The sequence below is a fragment of the Peromyscus leucopus genome, chromosome 19 (assembly GCF_004664715.2).
Source record: "Peromyscus leucopus breed LL Stock chromosome 19, UCI_PerLeu_2.1, whole genome shotgun sequence".
NCBI classification, from domain to species: domain Eukaryota; kingdom Metazoa; phylum Chordata; class Mammalia; order Rodentia; family Cricetidae; genus Peromyscus; species Peromyscus leucopus.
This window is the reverse complement of record NC_051079.1, coordinates 57946937-57968291: the sequence shown is the minus strand read 5'-3', so window position 1 is coordinate 57968291 and position 21355 is coordinate 57946937.

Genomic DNA, 21355 nt, shown 5'->3' with positions numbered 1-21355 from the left:
GTTTCTCTGTGTAGCTTTGCGCCTTTCCTGGAACTCACTTCGTAGCCCAGATTGGCCTCGAACTCACAGAGATCCGCCTGGCTCTGCCTCCCAAGTGCTGGGATTAAAGGCATGCGCCACCACTGCCTGGCTCTGAACTGGGCTTTTAAGTGGCGGGGAGGATCTGAACTCAGGTCCTCTTGCTTGAGCAGCATGACATTTTACTCACTGGGCCGTTTCCCTAGCTTCTGCATGTTTATTTCTGTTTTTAACATTTTCAATATTTCAAAGCTATTTTATATCATATAAACAATCTGGGTAACAAGGCAAATATAATAATATTGGATCACAACCCAAAGTATAAAATCAGTATCAATATTGATAGAAATAAATGATCAAACACTCAGCAAATGAGAGGAGGAGAGTAAACAGGTCTGAGCAGAGAAATTGCAAACCAACCTAAACTCCCATCTAATTTTTTCAATACCAGGTCAAAACCAAGCGATGAAAGGTCAGCAATGAAAACATTAGATGTGAATAATCCAGGGCATCTGAGAGAAGTCTGATTATTTAGCTGCCTTGGTTTCACTCTTGGAGAAGTTTTGGAGGTTGAAGTGGGACATTCAGTTGTCTCTCTGTCTGGGAGACATTTGATTCTCCCTATATCTTCCATCTTTACCCATCTTCTCACACCAACATTATATTACGGGCATTTGAAAGCTTTGCCTTTAGCTGAGGGATACATATTCCTAGAGAAGTTAAAGCCATCTGTTACTTGTGTTCCAAAGGTGCATTCCATGTTCCTTTTTGGTAAGCCCTGGAACAGACTGATGAATTAGAATATGTGTGAGGATCTGTCAAAGCGGGTGTGGGAGACAGGACTTAGTAGGAACACCAGGGATTTTTCACCTCTTGATAAAAGGTTAAGTCTTAGCATAGAGTGATTAAGAGCACTGGTTGCTCTTCTAGATGACCCAGGTTTGATTCTCAGCACCTACACTGTGGCTCACAACTGTCAGTAACTCCAGTTCCAGGTAATCTAGTGCCTTCTTCTGGCCTCCCTGGGCCTCCCTGGTACACAGACATGCATGAAGGCAAAACACCCATACACATAAGATAAGAAAGTAGTAAGAATTTTCTGAGAGACTCAGACTCCAAGTGTCTCATCTACTTCCCTCCTAGAAGAAAGATTATGTTTATCACAGGGCTTTGCCCTGTGTCCGACTGCTGTTGACTCTGGCCAGCTCAATTGTGCTGAGCATGGCTCTGGCAGGCCTTGCCTTTCTCCCCCTTTCCCTCTGCCTTGCTAAAAAAAACGGTTAGGTTACACTCCTAAAGCTAGCCACCAAGGTCTAGCCTCTTATTTGGATACTTTCCTATGCCAGACCCATTCCTGAGAATGAGTACCAAACTCAGCAGTCAAAATCCCCCTTTGGCTCACCTAATTAACATGCCCAATCAAAACATACCACTGCGTCCTAGCCCACCCCACATCAGACAGACCTCATCCCTGTGTTCTACACTTCTACTAAACCAAATCTACATAGAACCCTGCAAAGCCACATCTTACTAGCCAACAATCTTTTTCTGTCTGAGTTATGCAAGAGCCATCTTCTACTTTTTTGTCTTCCTCTTGCTTAATGAAGGATCTCTTTGTGAAAACAGGTGTTTGGTGTGGTTTGTACCTAATCTCATGTCCAGGAGGGAACCCTACTGTTGGGGGTGGTGGTGTCCCTTCAATGTTTGTTTAACATAATGTGCCCTCGGCTGTACTCAACTTCATATTCTTGGGGAGCCAGTCTTTTAAAATCTTATTTCTTGAGAAATAGCTTAGAATCAGTGTCTTAGACATTACGAAGATACCAGACCAACAATAATATGTTAGGATGAATTGTTGAAATGTCAACAGTTCCTTTCTGTTACTTTATCTCTCATTTACACTAGGGAAAGAGAGCCTTGCTCTGCCTTCACGGCTCATTGACTTGTGGAAGCAGCAGCCCCGAGTGTGGCCATCCCTGTTTGTTCCCATCTCTTTCCCTTGTTTCCTTTTAGACTTGAATATTAAAAGGACATTAGGGACGGGTGGTGTGGCTCACACCTTTAATCCCAGCACTTGGAAGGCAGAGCCAGGCAGATCTCTGTGAGTTTGAGGCCAGCCTGATCTACAGAGTGAAATCCAGGAAAGGCACAAAGCTACACAGAGAAAACCTGCCTTGAAAATCCAAACAACAACAACAACAACAACAACAAAAACCCCAAAAAGTCATTAGAGTGTCCTATCAAGGAAAAGGAAGCCAATAAGGCTTTAAGCCTGGAAAATTCTAGAAGGATTTTCTCCGAAGTAGTAAGATGAAAGAGGTCTGAGAATCGCATGGGAACAGGAACAAATGCACTATGTTTGGGTAGTAACTGGGCAGATGAGAAAAAGGGCATTGATATTCCAGATTCCTATGGAGGGCAAAGATCAGAGTTCTGACCTTCTGGGCTTAAAGAATCAGAATGCCAATGGTGGTCACCACAAACTGTTGACTAGAAGCACATCCCCACTTCTTCTTTTTGTGCATGATCATTGATTTTTGATATGACCCAGGAATAGAAGGTATGCTGACAATTACTGGATGATAATGCAGGCTTATGCCATGTTAAGCTGATTAAAAAGCAATAAAGCAGCAATGTTTGTTAACACCTGCTCTTGTGAAATGAGACTCATATCTGCTACACTAGAATTAATTCATGGCTAATTGATTTGAAGGGAAAGTATTGATCTTTCACAGCAAAGGCAAACCTTTGAGTAAATCCAAACAATAATAAAAGTTGTGCATAAATGTGTCAAGAGGTGAAAATTAAAATGTATGAATATAGGGTTTTTATTTCTATACGAATGCAGGGAACTTTACCAAGTTCCTTTTAAAGAATGTATACATTTTAAAACTCTGAGTGTCTTCAAATCTCTTTGGCCACGGTTTGGGGCTTGAGCAAAGGGGAAGTTAGGATGTTTAATGATCCATTGTCCTTTCTTTTCTGTACCCCAGTACAGTTTTTTTCTTTTTCTTTTTATTGTGAGTAGAAGAGTCGAGACGCTGGATTCCAAATCACTGTACTCTAAAGGAATACAGTGAGGTGTGCCATACTCGGGTGCCCATCAGTTTTGGAGGTCGAAGGGGAGGCGCTGCTGCTGGTGGGAAGGAATGGCGGGAGGAACACAGGGTTTCCTCTCTTGATCTGGGCTCAAACACTTTGTGGTTGTTGTTGTTGTTCTTCTTCTTCCTCCTCCCCTCCTCCCCTCCCCCTTCCTTTACTCTTCCTCCTCCCCTCCCTTTCCCTTTATTCCCCTTCCCCCTCCTCCCCTCCCCCTCTTCCTCCCCTTCCCTTTACTCTGCCTCCCCCTCCTCCTCCTCTTCCTCCTCCTCTCCCTTCTTTCCTTTTTCTTCTTTAAGTCACTTACTTATCTTACTTACTTTAAGTCACTGGCTTATCTGGTCTTTGACAAATTATTTAATTTCCCTCAATTCCAAGTTCTTATACTGGAAAGCCCATGTACTGTCTCATGTAGACTATCCGATGCAATGGTGTATGTTAGGAGCTTTGTCGATTCCAAAGTACTGTACTACTTTAAGGTCTCTTAAGATTAATCAACAAAGATAAAAAAAAATCTTTATTTTTAGTTATGTATGTATGTTTGTGCTTGTGTGTGGGTTTATGCACAGGAATGCAGTGTTGAAGAGGCAGGAGAAGGCATATGATTCCCCAGAGCTGGAGTTATAGGAAGTTGTGAGTCGGGCGACGTGGGTGCCAAGAAGGCAAACTGGGTCCACTGGAAGAGCAGCACACCCTCCTAACCACTGATCGATTTCTCCAGCTCCAAATGTACTTTCTTTTTTGTTTGCTGCCATTTTCAGATTGGATTTCACTTTATAGCCCTTGGTGATCTGGAACTTTCTATATATCTGCCTCTACTTCCCACGTGCTAGGATTGAAGGCACCAACCACTACACCTGGCCACAACATAGATTTTTGATGGCTTGAAATATAGTGCTTGGATTTGGAGGAACAATGAGAAGAGTCTCAGTTATGGCTGCAAGTCTCAGTGAAACTTCAGTTAGGCTGGGGAAAAATTGGAACAAAGTAAAAATTTCAAGAAACATTTTACTGGGATAGGACATGGAGAGGTGGGTCCCAAACAACTGTGAACTGTTATTAGACAAAAATCAATTATCTGTGAAGCTTTCTAAAATCTAACCAAACACTTCCCACTTACATATCACAGTAGTAAAGAGTTCCGATGGAAATCACCAAATGTGGGTGAGCTTCCTTGGTGGGATTCTCCATATCTGCCAAATCCTTCATCAGTGGAGAATCTTGTTACTTGGATTTCTTGAAACGGACTTGTCTACCATTGGTGTGCCGAGACTGTCACCAGTGACCCTATTTTAGAGAGTTGAAAGTGAGACACAAAAAGGTTAAGTACTGCAGCTGCACTCAGACCTGATCTTGGGCATTGTAATGCCAGGTCTTGTACTGAACCACTGTTACACTACACTGTTACAAAAGCAGAATCATTTTGATGTTCTTGTCAACCTCAAAAGTTGTAGTACTCAATGTAGTACACCCAGAGAGCTTCAGGTCAAGTTACTGAAATACTGTTTCATTTAATTTAAAATGGAACCACTTACAGCAATCTGTCTGTTGTTTCTGGAGCAGTCAGTGAAAACCATAACCTAGGAAAACTGGCTCTTTATTTTTGGCTGGGAATATTTCAGAGTGACACTAAAGCTTTACATTAGCAGCTGATCAGAACAGACAAAGAAAAAAGAACAAGAAGACAACAGAACCAGGTCTTGTGAAGACAGAGTGAAAAAACAACATATGTCCAATTTATTTTCACACAACTCCTTTGAGTTCAGTGCAGATTGTGAACAGTTTTTTTTCTGAGATATTTGTATTTCCAGAATTTTTTCTAATTAGCATACCCCTTTGCTTCCTTAAAGTTTGAGTTAGGGATTTGCATTGCTACACACTCATCTTTAGGGCAAAAATAGTTACCCATATACTTAATAATAAGCTATTTGTATAGCCAACAGGTTGAATAAAAATATTAATTCATTGGTGTGGCTGGAGAATTTCTCTCCAGCTCCCACCAAGTCCTGGCAGTCCGACAGCCCACTTATAAATAAACACACAGACGCTTTTATTATTTAAACTGTTTGGCCTAATGGCTCAGGCTTCTAGCTATCTAGTTCTTACATCTTAAATTGACCCATTTCTATAAATCTATACCATGCCACGTGGCTCGTGGCTTACTGGCATCTTCACATGCTGCTTGTCATGGTGGTGGCTGGCAGTCTCTCCACCTGCCTTCCTGTTCTCTCAATTCTCCTCTCTGTTAGTCCCGCCTATACTTCCTGCCTGGCCACTGGCCAATCAGTGTTTTATTTACTGACCAATCAGAGCAGTTTGACATACAGACCATCTCACAGCACAATGGGCTAGGAATTATAGTTATACTTAACTCCTTCTGACTAAACATAGCCACAAGTGATTATTAAACAGTGATTACTGGTTTCCTTTCTCCTCCTTCTTCTTCTTTTGAGACAGGGTTTCTCTGTGTAGTTTTGGTTCCTGTCCTGGATCTTGATCTGTAAACCAGGCTGGCCTTGAACTCACAGAGATCTGTCTGGCTCTGCCTCCTGAGTGCTGGGCTTAGAGGCATGCACTACTGCTGCCTGGCCATGGTTTCTCTTCTTGACCTACCCTTTCTTTCCTCTTTTATCCCTCCATCCCCCACCTCTCACCTTCCTTGCTTCCTTTCCCCCTTTCTGCCTTCCTCATCCTTTTTGCTCATTTCTTCCTTTCCTTTATCCTTTTTTTCTTGCTTCCTTTTTTTTCTTATTAATATATCATTGTCATTAATTGCAAAGATTTAAGGAACACAACTTGAGTTTTTAACATATGCACATGTAGAAGGCAGGGAGAATTCGGGGCTGCTGGTTGGAGCATCAATTCTTCAACACGACTAAGTTCTGCAAAGCTCATGAATGGAATGATGTCCATCCTTGAAGCACTATTGTGTAATGGGTAGCCATTCCAGCTTTGGTCTGGAAGTTCCAACCCCCACTGAGGCTTCGGTAACTATCACGCCTACAAGGTGGGAGAAGGGAGGGTCCTGAAGACCCAAGATCGGGATGCACCACACTCTCTTCCTTCTTGGAACATGGACTATAGAGGTAGACTGAGGAGAGTTCTCCAGAGAACACCGCCAGACTGTGCTGCATCTTTCCCAGACCCTGCAACCTACCTATCCCTTCATTTGTAAGTTACTCCACTAAATAAATCTCCCTTTTAACTACGTGGAGTGGCCTTAATAATTTCACCAATACTATTGTTTGCTTCAAGCTTACTGATAGATTAGGCCTTACATCACCTTACCCTATTTTTTTTTCATAAAAGCGACAAAAATGCACAAATGATAGATGTGTTCTCTTTACCATGTTGATTCTTTGCCTCTTCCTCCTCCTGCTGGCTTTTTGAGACAGGGTCGCAAGTAGACTAAGCTGACCTTGAACTCACAGTGTAGCCAAGGTTGATCTTGAATTCCTGATCCTCCCAACTCTACCTCCCAAATGCCGAGACTATAGGTGAGTGCTCCCAGGCCTAGCTCAATTCTTTCTTTCTTTAGCACATAATCACTGGATAGCCACTGTATACCTGTGACCTTGACAAAATGTGCCACACTGTCATAGGCCCAAAGCTAAAAGGCCAGGTGTTGATAGATTGAACCTTTGTAATCATGAGCAAACTAAATTAACTCTCTTCCCTTTTTACATTGATTATCTTAGGTATTTTATTATAGTAGTGGAAAGCTGATTAAAGCAGGTAGATTAATCGAGTTTAGGCACTAATAATGTTATAATATAAAAATGGGAAAATACTTTGTTTTCTACTTCTTATTGGCTGTTGTTCTATTTCACATAAAAAGTACTTAGACTGCAAACATTTTAAACTCATGTTTCATGTTATGGGCTATTATTAAATAATAAATTTCAAAACTTCTGATGACCATACACACACAAAAAGTACCCAGACCAAAATGGAATTCACTGAGAATATCACTGATCTCAGAGAATAAAAACTGAAAACTCCAAATAAAATCAGAAAGTAAATTACAGTTGTCTTCTGGCTGTGACACAATTGCATGCTAGACAGTCACATTTCTCACTTTGGAGACTGTTTTTATAATTGGTTAAGTGACTGTTGATGCATTCAGCTCACAAAACAAAGACAGAATGATGATCTGTCATTGGAGAGTTTTTAGCTGGATATTGGATTTTTGAATATTAAGGAGTGTGTGTGTGTGTGTGTGTGTGTGTGTGTGTGTGTGTTTGGTATCAGCAAAAACCATGAAACAGAAACATGTTAGAGAGTTCTTCAATGCTTCTCCCCTCCCCTCCCCTCTCCTTCCCTCTCCTCCCCTCCCTTTCCCTCCCCTCTCCCTCCCCTCCTCTCTTCTCTTGTTTCTTTCTTTTGACCTTCATCCTGTTTCTGCACTAAGTCAGATTCTCGAGTCAAATTTTCTGGTCGTGTCATCTTTTACTTTATCTTGAGTTTCCGAATGTCTTCCTGCATTAATAGTTAATGTGATATTACCTTTTTTTCTCAACAGAAGGCAGATAAAAATACTCATTTGGAGAATGAATCAGAATAACTGCCAAACTGTTACCAAAGGTATATATTTTTTTTTCCATTTTCATTCATGAGCATTAGGTATTTGTTCATCTTAAAGGACAGTAGTCTATGAAGTTTGTGCCTAGTCTTATTGTCACTTGTTACGCCATGTTCTGTTGATATCCCTGGGAGGCCTGCTCTTTTCTGAAGTGAAATGGAGGAGGAGTGGATCTGGGGGAGAGGGGAGGAGGTGGGGGAACTGGGAGGAGTGGAAGGAGGTGAAACTGTGCTTAGGATGTAATGTATGAGAGAATAAAAAACAAAACAAAACAAAAGACAGTTTTTCCTATCAAGCCCAAGACCTACCACACATTTTTAATTAGTTTCAATACAACAAATATAAAAAAATATAGTCTCATTTTTATCTATTCCCTATAAAATTGTCTCTCTGTATATAAAATTAGTTCCAGGATGCTCCATGGACTTGAATTCTTTTTTTTTTTTTAAATGAGATTGATTCACACTTTGCATATAATCTATGACTATCCATTCATACATTTTTATTTTATTCTGTTTTTGCTGGGCATTGCTTTCATGGTAGACAAGTGCATTTCCACTCAGTCACATTCTCAATCTCTCCCATGTACTCTAAATCATGTCTAGATTAGTTAAAATACTTCATACACTGTGAGCAGTTGTTGTACTCTATTGTTCAGGCATGAATGACAAGGAAAAAGTGTGTGCCTCTTTGAAACCAATGCAATCAAGGCAGGCTTGAACACATCGTAGGTATGGTGGCAAGGTACATTTTCACCTCAGGTTGGGCGCTGACTTCGCTGGATCAAAATTCACAGCTGAATTTAGTACTTACTTTATAAAAGAAATGACCTTATTTTAGATACTTCACACATTTGCTACACATTTTCCAAATTTAAAAATCTTAAAATATTTAATTTATATGCATTTTAACAATCTGACCTTCTTCAGTTAGTTTTTGGAAGACAAAAAGATAAAAACCTGAAATAAAACAATGATGAGAAATAACAGTAGTAAGATCACAGTATTGAAGAGACTTTGTAGACAGGCTATCAGAGACATACACAGAATTTATCTGTTAAAATTATAATTTGGCCTAGGTGGCCACAAACTGTAGCACTTACTTATCACTCTAGATTTTTAAGCTTAAAATGTGAATGGAGAAATAGCCTGGGCCACTGACTGATATCCCACATGTAAAACACCAGAAAATCCAGTGTTGGTAAAGTTAAGGTTTCTACTTTCTGGGGCCCCTGCATTAGGAAGTTCACGACTGCCTTTGGCTCTAGCCCTCGGGAGTCCGCCACTCCCTTCGGCCACCCAGTCGCCTGCACTCACACGCACACACACATAATTAGAAAATAGAATCTTTTAAAAACAGATTTCCATTTTCTGAAGTGTATTCTGAGAGAAGCAAGCACTCTGCTGCCCTAAGCAACTTTTGGTGCTTTGTTTCATCGTGAGGAAGCGGAGTGCGGCAGGTAGACCCACATAGAGTGACAGACGCAATTGCTCTCTGATCTCCACCTCCACGGCTACCACTGTGGCTGCCATGTAGAGTCACCCAACTCCCCTAGGTTTCATTCTTTATTTGTAATATTTTAGAAAAGCAACGGGTTCTACAATCCATAGTTAATAAGGATTTGTTTATCTATTTATCTATTTATCTATTTATTTATTTATTTATCTATTTATTTATTTATTTATTTATTTATTTATTTATTTATTTATTTATTTAAGGTAGGCAGTCTAAGGCAGAGTCTCCTGTCCATTAACTATTCCATAGTTGTTTTTTAATTTATTATTATTATTATTATTATTATTATTTTGGTTTTTTGAGACAGAGTTTCTCTGTGTAGCTTTGCGCTTGTCCTGGATCTCGCTCTCTAGCCCAGGCTGGCCTCAAACTCACAGAGATCTGCCTGCCTCTGCCTCCTGATGGCTGGGATTGAAGGCATGCGCCGCCACCACCACTGCCCGACCCTATTCCATAGTGGTTAACTTCTAACAACACCAGCAACTTCCGCTGCACACCTGTGCAATGTCAGGGTTTTGAAGAACGACTGTTGACACCTGGATGGAGCCAACAACGAGACGCTAGCTACAAAGCAGCCTGGCAGTTCTTTCTCCAGTGACACTGGCTTGGCTGGCCGTTCTCTTTCCACGAGGTTAGAAGTGAGAGGGAGACTGGATCTGCCTCCTGACACAAAGCGCTATTAAACATTAGTTTCTGCTTCTGTCAAATATCAAAAGCAACGTATCAAAAGCAGCAGCATATTATTGACAAATAGCCACGTTTTACTTTTTTAATAAAAGAGAAGAATGCCTTAATAACACATAATAATAATCAAGGCTTACTTAATGCAGGTTTTAGCCATGGGGTGGTTTCCTGTACCACCCTGTAGAACTCACATGGACGCTTAATTACCACCATAATGGTATTAGAAGATAGGGCATTTTAGAGGTGATTATACCACAAGGGTGCTGCCCTCCTAAACGGATTAATGTCATTACAGCAGAAGTGGGTCAGTTCTTGAGAGAGTGAGTTGTTTTTGTTTCTACCTTTCATTCTCCACTGCCCTGCTGCCCTGCTGTGGCATTGTAAGCAGGACTTCAACAGATGCCACTGTGATGGTCTTGGATTTTCCAGCCCCTGGAACCATGAGGCAAATTGCTGTTGCCGTAACTTAGAGTCTCAGTTACTCCCTCACAGCAGCAGAACCACGGCACACTAACAGATATTTTTTGTTGACTTTAGCTCAAAATCTGCAGTCAGTACATTGCATGAATTTCTTCTGACTACCTTAGAAATGTTCTTAGAGTCCAAAAAGCTGGTGTTTCCCTGGAACATGCAAATTGATCTGAAAATAGGGCTTTTTGGAGAACAGATGTTGCTTTGAATGGCAGACTACAGCAAGGCCACCATGCCACTGCCCCTTTTAACATTAGCGATCCAGGTGCCTTGACTCTTAGCATTTTGCTATAAAAGAAGCTGATAACGTGATTCTCAATCTTCATTTTGCTATTCAATATCTTTGTAATTTCTTATATGTCAACCAAAAACTCAATAGAGACCTGGGTTAAGTATCTCTTTGGGTCCTTTAATCTTGTTTTTCTAAGACAAAATAAAACCTCATACATTAATTGGTCTCCATGAATACAAAATAAAGCTGTGCATTTGACCCACACGCACACTACCCAGGGAAGACGCTTTACCACAGTGTGGCCACCGGGTCTGGAAACCATGCACTCGAGTCTGTCTAGACGCCAAGCACTGACTCCCATGAAGGATGCAACTCAAACTGCAGCCAGGGTACAGTCCACAGCAAAACAGCTTTTTGGCCCTGCCATCATTCCCTGTCTTGCATGGCATTGTCTTGCTAAAGCATGGGATAAAACAGAAGGGAAGGAGGACACACTCTGGGGTCTTATCCCATCCCTTCCTTACTGCGTGACCGGCCGAAAGTCACTTCGCCTCTCTGTGCTTCTGCAGTTTCACAAGATGTGACAGAGCTCCAGTCTCTGCTTCTCCTTCTCTGTCACCTACTCAGAGAGAATGGTCCCTGGCATGACAGCCCAGCTTAGCATTGATATTTCCTCGCTGTTGGCTCCCTGTGTCATTTCTGAGCACAAGAACCTTCTCTTTTATGATGGGCTGTACACACCCCCGTCCCAGGCTGGGGATTCAGCGCCTTTTGTTGAAGAGAGGACTGGTGGGATTTTCTTTTTCTTTCTTTCTTTCTTTCTTTCTTTTTTTTTTTTAGGATTTCAAGAGATATCTCATACAGCGTTCCTAGAGCCTTTCCATCCTGTCACTCCAGCCAAACCCATCTCCAAAGACTGAAGATACGATTTTTGGCTCTGTATTTGTTGAACAAAGCTTAGTTAATAGCTATTTTATAAATATCTTGAGAAACTGAGAATCCAAAAACTCAGAAAATGCTTGTTCATCAAATCTGCAGATTAAGTCAAAATGCCAACTTCCACCCAGTCATTGGGGGACATCGAGTACACATACTTAGGCATAGGGTGAGGCACTGTGGCTGGGAGAACTGGTTTATTTCATTGTGACTGATGAGTTTTATGCTGAGACGAAGTGGTTGTCAACAATGTAGAGGAACTACATGGATTTTCACCAATTTCCTGTCCCATTACTATATTCTAGACAAGAATTATGTCTGAGCAGACAGTGAAAAGCCCTGCTCAGAACTGCTGGGCAGTTTATTTCATTTTGTCCAATCAACTCAATATTTCAGCTGAATATGATTTTCTATCCAAATTATGTAGTTGATTGCTTCATTTTTTGACTTCCTTCCGCATGTCTAGACACATCATTAGGACTTATAAAGAAGATGAGATAATGTAAGTGACAAGCTCATCTCCACGGGGCTGTGTGAGGAGAATCACCTCAGGAACTTAACGCTCTTTGAAAAACAATTCATATAAAACAAGACACACAGTTTATCAGCCTAGGAAAATCTGTTACACTCACCACTAAGTTGATAGGATACAGATATGACAAAATACAGTGATGGCCACAGTGTTTTATGAATTATGAAATTCTGTCTTCTGAAAGAGCCATGTGGACATGCAGATGCTTTGTGATGTGATCTCAGAGGCCTACAGTGAGTGGCATGCCCTCACTATTGTCCTCAGAATAGTCCTTTTATTCCTTTCTTATTTCATCAAATATTCTCTTAGTTCTAAATATATTACTCTCAGCTATATATCGTTAAGAGCCAAAGAAAGGCTAGAGATTAAGCAAACAACACAAAACAAACAAACCAAATGCCTGGTGAATGCCTTTTTTGTGCATAGACTTAATCAGAATGTAAAATATAGGTTGTTGCTGACACTTAGAGAGACTTGTGGTTTGCCACTAATCCCTACCACAGTTTTGACAGAGCTGGTTCTACTGGTCCGTTCTCATGTGTAATGTATGGTCTGCACTTAAGTGTCTTTTTTGTTTTCCAGTTGTGAAATGAAACTGATGAGATTAAGTATCCGTTGGTTAGTAACCTGATATGTAGCTGTTGGCATGCATATATTTGTATATATCTACATATCTACATATCTATCTATCTATCTATCTATCTATCTATCTATCTATCTATCTATCTATCTCATCCATCCATCCATCCATCTATCTATCCATCTATCTATCTATCTGTCTGCTATTGGCATAGTCAGAGTTCAAAATTAAGACTGGTTGTAGTGGCACACGCTTGTAGCTGGAGCACTTGGAAAGCTGATCTGTGCTCCATTAGCAAGATCTCGTCACACATACACAAATATAGACAAAACCAAAACAAACAAACAAACAATCCCCCCAAAGACAAAACCCCACCATTTTTTTTTATTTTATAATTTAATTTAATTTTACCTATCAGCCATGGATTCCCCTGTCCTCCCTTCCTGCCCCGGCCCTCCCCCCAGCACACCCCCTATTCCCATCTCCTCCAGGTCAAGGACTCCCCTGGGGATTCATCTCAGCCTGGTAGATTCAGTCCAGGCAGGTCCAGTTCCCTCCTCCCTTCACCCAGGCTGAGCAAAGTGTCCCTGTATAGGCCCCAGGCTCCAAACAGCCAGCTCATGCACTAAAGACAGGTCCAGGTCCCACTGCCTGGGGGCCTCCCAAACAGTTCAAGCTAATCAACTGTCTCACTTATCCAGAGGGCCTGATCCAGTTGGGGGCTCCTCAGCTATTGATTCATAGTTCATGTGTTTCCACTAGTTTGGCTATTTGTCCCTGTGTTTTTTCCAATCATGGTCTCAACAGTTCTCGCTCATATAATCTTTCCTCTTTCTCGCCAATTGGACTCCTGGAACTCCACCTGGGGCCTGGCCTTGGGTCTCTGCATCTGCTTCCATCAGTCATTGGATGAGAGTTCTACCATGACAGTTAGGGTGTTTGGCCATCTGACCACCAGAGTAGGTCAGTTTGGGCTTTCTCTCGATCATTGCCAGTAGTCTATTGTGGAAATATCTTTGTGAATTTCTGGGGACCTCTCTAGCACTTTGCTTCTTCCTATTCTCATGGAAACCCCACCAAATTATAGTTAAATTATATGCAACTTATGTTACTCTAATGTTACTCTACTTCTTTGCCATTGTAAGAGATAGCTGAGATAATCAACTTGCAAAGAGACAGACTTATTTTGGCTCATAGCTTGGGGTTTTTAGTTCATGGTCCATTGGCTCTGTTGTTTGGGCCTGTGATGAAGTACATCATACTGGGGTAACATCACAGGGGAAACCACTCACTGTATTTCTAGAAAGTGACTGAAAGAGAACCAGACTGGGGTCCCCTAAGCCCCCTTCACAGACAGTGATCCCAAAGATGCAAAATACCTCTCAGTAGGCAATACCTTGTAATTTCTGCCACCTCCCATCCTGCCTAGCACGCCTTTAACATATGGCCTTTGGGAGTCATTCAAAATCAACACTATAGTACATTTCATTTATAGAGGTAAACCATATGTTACAAAATGTGAACTATACCAAGATCACCTTTTACACACTATACTAATTAGTGCTAACAATTTAGGACTAACTTTAAAAATCCTGCTTGCTAGACAAAATTCCTAGAGGAGCAATTTGGGAACCTTGACTCTCCCAAGTCCAGTATGATACTACTGAACGCAAGAAGAATGGATACTTTATATATTTGGCAGTTTTTTTCAGTATAATTTATTATTTCTTTCATAAACATTTATTGGGCACCTTCTATTTTCTGAGGCATTTGTGCTGGGGAATTGGTAAGGAATGCTTTCTCCATGAAAGATATTCTTTATTCTTTGATGTTCAGAAACTGATAAAAAGATGACCATGGAGAGGTGTATTGTTATCTATACCCTTCCAGTCCCTTTTCCATTAAGTGTTAAGGTGACATTTTCTGCTGCGAAATGTTTGAATTTAAAGAAAACATAATTTATAAGTTTGAGTGACAACCATCTCCTGTCAAAACATCCAGGCAGCGAGCAAAGCCTCTGTTTTTAGATCATGGCGACTTTGTGGTACCAGGAGTCCCGGCAATGTTTCAGATGCTAGTCATCCACAGAAGTCAGATGAGGACATAGCCAATGACACGGTCAGAACTGTGCCTGAGGAAGACACCTGGGATCAGACTAAGACATTTGATTTGAAGATGAAATCGGTCACTAAATAACGGGTGGGACTGTGGTGCTAAGGAAATGTGAGAAGGTTTGTGGACTTCACAACTCAGAAGAAAATATCCTAAAGTAAAAATGAAAGAAAGAACATATGTTTGGTTACAAATAGGGTGGAGGTGTCTGGGGTTTTCTTTTATTAGGTGCTGACCCTATGATCTCTAGGTGAGTCACAGGATTAGAAACCTGTGGTCTAAGGCTGCACTAACAGATTTCATATAGGATTTTTAGTTTTATACCCCGAGTGATTCACCCTGCTCTGAGGAGCGCGGCTGAAGTTACCGACTTCCGATTTTCTGCTTTTGATGAATCATCAGAACATTCAAAAAATTTCCTCTTCCACCCACTTGTTCTCTTCTTTTCTTTCTTGCATAAGACCAGACCAGAGACAGGGAAGGAAATGAGAAGCAAAGGTGGTACGTTATTTGAAACTATTCAGAAGCTGTTAATTGTGAAATGGGTCAGAGAATATAAAATGCATGCTGGATGACTATCACCCAGATAATTAAAGTGATTAGCTGTTTGCCTCTATACTATTTCTAGGGCCAGAACATAAGCCAATTTTTACCTTTTTACTCAGAAACAAAGACTTGAAAAAAAAATTCAGTCTTACATCTAAAAATCAATTTAAAATGAAAAAAAAATGTTAAAAATGTATTTTCTTTTCCAATTAGTCTCTCACTCCACCCAAACTTATTTTGGTTTCATTTTTGAAGACACAAGTGAAGTGCTTAGAATCTTCTAGACCCACCACCCTTGGCTGTGTTTTCTGTTTTGGTTCAAGAGGAAAGCAGCTGTCTGCAGGCCTGGCCCCTCTGATGAGCTGTGTTGTGATTTATGCCAGAGAATCATCACCAGCCAAGACCCCGGGGAGCCTGTGTTTCCTGAGCGATGTGCTAATATAGGTTCCTCGGGATCTTGAAATGTGTGGAGATGTTTTAGTGGGTAAAACATCAGCTTATTGGACTATTCAACAATATTTTTATTAAAACGATCAAATATAAAATGGCTTACATATATAAGATGACTTACTCATCTTCCTTAAGCCTTTACTTATTACGCAGATATAACACCAAAATGAATTTACGAAGTTAATGCTAACAAGACTTTCAACCAGTGGCTCTCAACCTGTGGGTTGCAACCCTGTGACAAACCTATAGCTCCAAAAAATATTTATGTTAAGATTCATGACAAGTAACCAAATTACAGTTAGGAAGTAGCAGCAAAAAATAATTTTATGACAAGGAGACATCACAACATGAAGAACTGTATTAAAGGATCCCAATTGAGAGCCACTGCTCTGAGGTCAACAAAATTTACCAACAACATTAATTTGATGTGGTACATGAAGCTATGCTGTGAATCCCATTTGTTCTTTATGATGGGAATATCCAGAACTCAGAGGCACAGACCTTGGCTAAAGAGTGTTCTAGAGTAATGGCATTGACCACTTTGAAAAGGGGAGGTGATCTAATTAATAGATACCAGGTAGGATTTAAAACCAAACAGCTGAATTTGACCTCTTCTCTGAAATTTCTGCACACTCTGTGATTTTGGAAAAGTTAGTTTATTTTCTTTTATTATTCTCATCAGAGAAACGGGGCTGTGAGAAAAATAATAGTCATGTTCCAGGTACTGTTTTCAAATAAATTTAGAGTGTTTGGCACAGAGACTTATCTGATAATTTTAGCTCTGTTTTTCTCGTCTCTAGTTAGTTTTGAAAACTATTCATTTCTAAAGAGATTTACAGTTTATCAGGATGTGTTAAAAATTTAAGTAGCTAAGGATTAATCTTAGAAGAAAAACCATATCTGATCTTCTTTTCTACATATTATAATTTCTTCATTTTTTTCCACCACTGCTTATCTTTCTTTCTTCTACATTTGTGGCTTTCTTAATATTACTACACATCTAAATACAGCTCCATTTCAAGATTAGATGCATGAATTGTGGGCTAGATGACTAGTCCAATTTATGTTTTGCTTCAATGATCACTCTCTTTTTACAGTACTTCACTCACATGATACTCAAATTCTGGTAGGGTAGTTAGATACATCCTACACAATGGCAGGGACTTGAAAAGTGGCTCAGCGAGGAATCCTTCCATAGCACAGCAGAGCTAAGAACTGTAGAGGCAACTGGCAACAGATGCGTCCATTGGCACAGCCATAGTTAAGCTCTTCAGCACTCCTGGCTAGGAGTTGTATCAACGCCCTGAAATGGTCTTTGTTGGGAGGATTACTATGTCCCATCAACCCTTACAGATAATCTTAAGGAAGAAAATGCTTACACCAGTGTGTGGTGATGTAGGATTCTCCTCACACTCTGGGCAGTAAGAAGGTATTGTGTTGGCAAATAGGCGGTTCTCATTGGTTGCACAAGAAGCCGACTCAATAAGTGGGTTACTTCTGAATTTGGAACTGTGAGGGAACTTCGTTTATACTGTAGATCCCTGGAGAGATAGAAGGGACCCGGAATCCAGGACACTACATAAAGAAGATTGAGCTGCAGAGAGCGACGAGCCCAGGGAAGAGTCACAATGCCAGTAAAGCTGTGGTTTCTATGATCTGTAGAGAGGAAAAACAGAGGTAAACAAATACACAGAGAATTAGCAGCTAGCTAATCAGCTTACTTCAAAAATATAAAAACATTAAAGCTGGGCATGGTGGTGCACAGTGTAACTCCAGAACTTAGGAGGCTGGGAAAGGGGTTCCCCTACAAGTTCAGGGCCAGGGTGTATGTAGTGAATTCCAGACCAAATTAGACAGCAGAGCAAATCTCTATTAAAAACAAAATAAAAAAGCAATCATTTCCCTCTCTCTTCTTCCTCTAAGATCGATCTAATTTTGTCTTTGTTGCATAAAGTCAATCTGCTGATTGATTTCTCTTATGTATAAGTAAGCCAGCATGACAACAATTAGCCGAGTGCCTTGAGCTGTACTGTGCCAATATGCTTTCAACTTCCTCAGAAAGATTTTGTTCTTTGCAATGAGATAGCGTTTGAGAACAAGATTGATGCTTATTAAAGCTGATTTTGCTACTTACATTAATTATTTGTTCATTCATTTGATTAATGTATTCATATATTTTTGATAATTAACACAATAAAATGTTTTGAATCTCAGCACTTTACTGAGAGCTGGAAATAAAAAAAAAATATAATTTTAAACACTGCTGCTATGTAGATCCCATTTTTTCCTCTGCATTATTCTGGCTCAGCATATGGTTTTGTTGATTTCCTAGTACTGACAAAAATAAAAATGTGGACTTGGCTTTCCTTTCAAATTACATGTCTGTAATGTATTAATTAATTAATAGTATTAATTAGCTCACTATAAAAATTAAAATGAATTTTTAGAAGCTACCCATTTGTTAAATTTGTCTTATTTAATTTTAATAAACATTTGTGATTCTGTGCCATATACTGAACTCTTTTTTAAAACATTCACTACAAAGTCTACCCACTTATTTGAGATTGTCGATTCTTTTGAAAAACACTGTATGGGCTGGAGAGATGGCTCAGTGATTAAAAACACTGTCTGCTCTTCCAGAGGACCTGGGTTCAATTCCCAGCACTCACACGGCAGCTCCCAACTGTCTCTAACTCCAGTTCCAGGAAATACAAAACCTTCACACAGGCATACAGGAAGGCAAAATACAAATGCACATCAAATAATAAAATAATAAAAATAAATAAATTATATCTATCTCTGTATGTATCTATCATCTATCTATCTTTCTTTATAAACTCAGGGTTAGGGTTGTAAATAACACAAATATCAGGTTAAATACCTATTTGTCTAAAGGGAAATTCAGACACCTTTATGATTTTAAAATAAAAACATCTGACTTTTAAATAAAGTGATTTTTAAATAAAAATATGAACACACACACACACACACACACACACACACACATATATATATATACACACACACATACATGCTTTAGAAGCATTGCCTTTATTTAATTGTTTTGAATTGTGAACAGGCGGTATTTGTGACAGATAATATTATGTTGTGCTTTCTTCTATATGAAATGCCAGTCAAAGAACCAAAGGCTCACTAAAAATGAAAAAGGTAGTTCACATCCTTCCATGTACTGTCCATGTACTTCCTTCATAGTTGCTGGAATGAATAATTTGTACTCTATGAACCAAAGATTCCTTGCAAGTTTCTAGTCAGACTCTGTCCCACTTTACTGAAGGGGAATTTATCCCACAGTATGAGACTTACTGAATGGAACTGAAAATGCGTCTAGTTTCAGTTTGACAATCTGGAAGAATAGTTTTGCTGAGATTTGGACTCATTGATGAAATGGTTGGAGAACAAGAGAGGGAGCTAGAGCCAGAGGCAGAAGAAGGAGAGAGAGAGAGGAGAGGGAGGGAGAGAGGAGGGAGAGGGAGGAGAGAGCACACAAAGAAGAGCAAGAAGCTTTCTGAGCTCGTAGTTTCTGACTCATTAAATCTCTGCAATTCTGACAAACACATCAGTGACATTTCCCCATAGTAAAGCCTAGCCTCGAGTTTTATGACAGATACTGTGACATAACCCATGTGCACTTACTGTACCAGTCACTCTACCTGGACTGTATTCTCCACTTCTCTTTCTCTCATTACTCACATGCCTCTTTCCTCTAAGCATGTGGTTTTCTTTCAACTCATTAAAAAAATCAAAACAAACAGACAAACAAAAACAAATCTTTGGTTCTGTGACGTATTCTTTAGCAACTGCCATTTTCATATACTTCTTTTCAGGGTCAAGTATATGCACTATGCATTCTAGGTTCACTGTTATAATTAGCCCCATACATTGCATTTTGACTTGGCCTTATTCCATCACACAGTTAAAACTGCTCTTGTTAGTGTCACCCCTACTTTGCATTGCCCTCCCTCATCAATAATTTTCTTAGTTTCCTTACTGGTGCATCTGACCATGCCCTCCTTCTGGAACCTCCCTGGTTTCCTCAGTGGCAGGGGCAATACTCTCTTTGGGTTGTGTTCCTAATTCTCTGCTTGATCCTCAAATTTCAATCTTCCTGCTTCAGAAAAAATATTCATCATACTCCCAAAGACAGAAAACGAAGGTGATTTGATGGTGGACAGCCTTGGAAATACTACCACTTGACTAATACTTAATGATTCCGTGGAGATAACAGACACTCGTCCTTTACTTTGCTGTGATGAGAAAGGATACTTTATACTTTGTGAGTCTGGTATAGTTCTGAGAAAAATATATCAGGGTAATGTGCACTGAAAAACATTGTGCCAAATACTCGGTTGGCCCTGTATTCTTAAAAAAGATTAAGATCATGCCTGTATCCTTAACTGAGGATGTATGGATAGTTACTGGCTTCTAAGGGAGGCAGAACCAGTTTGTTTTAAGGGTGTGGCCCCTGGTAGGTTGACGGTACTCCAATGTATGGACCACACTCAAGAGTTTAAGGGTAGCACAATTGGACTTGATGGGTTATTAAAAAAAGAGAAAGAGGATAAGAAGTTGACAAGGTAGGGAGGTGGGGTGGATCTGGGAGGAGTGGGGTATGAATATGATCAAAATACATTGTATGAGATTCTTAAAGAATTAATAAAACATTTTAAAAAGAAAAAAAAAACACAGGGAAGAATTGAGAAGACTAGTATGACTTAATGCAGCATGCTATCCTGAAATTGATCTTGAAAGAAAAAGGACCTTGGTGAAGAAACTAGTAGACACAAATGTCTAGAGGACAATTAATAATAATATACAACTTGGTTTCTTAGACTTGACAAATGTCCTATAGTTATATGAGATCATAACGCCAAGGCAAACTGTCATAGGGTGAGGGGTGTAAGGGAGAACATGTGAGTTCTTTGAAACTTTCTGAGAGTCTAAAATTAGTGAAAGCCAGAGATTAACTTTTAAGTGTAAGAGTCTTAGGTCTCTGCATTTCTATTACATATTTACACATTCTATTTTCATCTAGACAGTGAACCATAGGCTAGATTCAACTCAAGGTTATTGGCAGCAGAAAACCTAGAGGGGTTAAGTGGCGACAAAGCACTTGGAGAAGGGTTTCAAAGGTCTGACTGTTTAAGGACAATTTATGCCCAGAGCCAGAAGCAGTGTGGCACCTTACTGCAGTCATCCAGAGCCAGGCAAAGTCAGAGTGATTTTCAACAAGTCAGACTGGAAACAAACGACAGAGAGTGCATGCAATTGTTGGGAACATCCTTGGGATGTATAGAGTAACACTTTATCTAGTAAGGCTGCCATTTGAGTTAGTTGGATAGGCTAAAGGAGCCAAAAGGTGCTGGTAGTTAATCTATGGAAAGACCACCAGTGGCTACCAGGTTTCATATTGCTCTATAGTACTTTCATCTTCCAGAAGAGCAAGCAATTTGCATAGGGCTGCATACCAAGGAGAACTGCTGCTTAAAGAGGTGCTGTTTTTAGTTTTTATTGATTAATTAACTTAAAAATTGTCTCTGATTTGTGTAGAGGAAATTTTTTTATCTCTCTTTAAGTGTT